At 46.6% G+C, this 1,376-nt stretch overlaps 1 non-coding gene across 1 annotated transcript; it reads right to left on the bottom strand.

The window, feature by feature from the left end:
• Positions 1-608: 608 nt before the first annotated feature.
• trnav-aac (transfer RNA valine (anticodon AAC)) lies at positions 609-681 on the bottom strand. Its single transcript has one exon. It is a non-coding gene; the product is annotated as a tRNA-Val (tRNA).
• Positions 682-1,376: the final 695 nt, after the last annotated feature.

Genomic DNA, 1,376 nt, shown 5'->3' with positions numbered 1-1,376 from the left:
CTCTGTCGATTCCTCCGTTTCAGTTCCAACATGGCTTAGATCTCGGGGCGCACCTTAATATTAGCGGCGCTATGAAAGCACAAGTTCAAAGGTTCCTCTGAGAGTGTAAATTATTTCATTGCTGTTGCTGATTGAATGAGCCACTAACGTGCGAACTGCCCCAAAATATGATTCAGGAATCTGGTACCAACTCTCGCGCGTTGAATAACGACAGACAGCTTCCAAATGAGGCCTTTCAGAGACGACTTTGGGGTACATTTGACAGACAGACAAATTCAGGAATCCGTGGTGCGCTGTGACACCAGCGCAGCAGCTTCTTCCCTGCCTTTGAACCGGGCCGCCTGCGCAAGGAATGCAAATGCGGTACTGCTTTTCGTGGAAGGATCAGAACGCGGCAAGGACACTCTCAAACAGAATGGCATATGCATCAGAACCAGGTTGGAGAAAAACTTTATAATGCTTTACACAGTAATTAAATGGAGATGCCTTACATTTCACTACGAGAGCAGATTCTTTCAAGCAAATTCGAAGGCAGGTTTGCAGATGGGAAAGCAAGCAAGAAAGCTCCGTTCTTGTCCATGTAAAAGGCTGCAGTTGACGAACAAAGCAGTTTCTGCCCAGTTTCGAACTGGGGACCTTTCGCGTGTTAGGCGAACGTGATGACCACTACACTACAGAAACCAGCCGCGGACGCCGTCAAATTGATGACAATATATAGACAATGATTTCGTCAATGTTTGGACCGTAGGGCGAGGTGGAATAAGCTGGGACGACTTTCCCTGCAGCGTAACGGCTGCGATATGATCTTATGGAAGGGTTGTAAACTGAGTATTTCTGTGTTTTAACCAAACTGGGGTGAGTTGAAAACTCGAGAGCATAGGTTTAAGGTGAGTGGGCTGAAATTGACAAACGACCTGAGGCACATTTCCCACACAGAAAGTTGTGCGTGTATGGAATGAGCTCCCAGAGGAAGCGGAGGAGGCTATTACACTCAGAAAATTGCAAAGGTAATCGGATGAGTTTCTGGACAGGATGGGTTTAGAGGGATTGGGGCCAAATGCTGGGGAACGGGACTTGTTTAATTTTGGTTATGTGGTGAGCATGGATGAGATACACCTAAATATCTGTTTCCACGCCGTGTACCCCCACAACGTCTTGTTGCTAACACTGGCTTTAAAGGATTACTTTTTAGCGGAGTTTTCCATCGCAGTCTGTGGCACAATCGTTTAGTCTGTTCGACTGCTCACGGGAAAGGTAGTACTGTGAAACACTGCAGATACGAACAACTTCCTTAATTTTGCCCCGACTGACCATACTCCGTGAAATTTTCCCAGACCTCAATTGAGGAGTTTTGCTGCTCGAAGTTACCTCAGAAA

Source organism: Chiloscyllium punctatum, chromosome 50, assembly GCF_047496795.1.
Source record: "Chiloscyllium punctatum isolate Juve2018m chromosome 50, sChiPun1.3, whole genome shotgun sequence".
In the NCBI taxonomy this organism is placed as follows: domain Eukaryota; kingdom Metazoa; phylum Chordata; class Chondrichthyes; order Orectolobiformes; family Hemiscylliidae; genus Chiloscyllium; species Chiloscyllium punctatum.
This window is presented reverse-complemented; position numbering and strand designations above follow the sequence as displayed.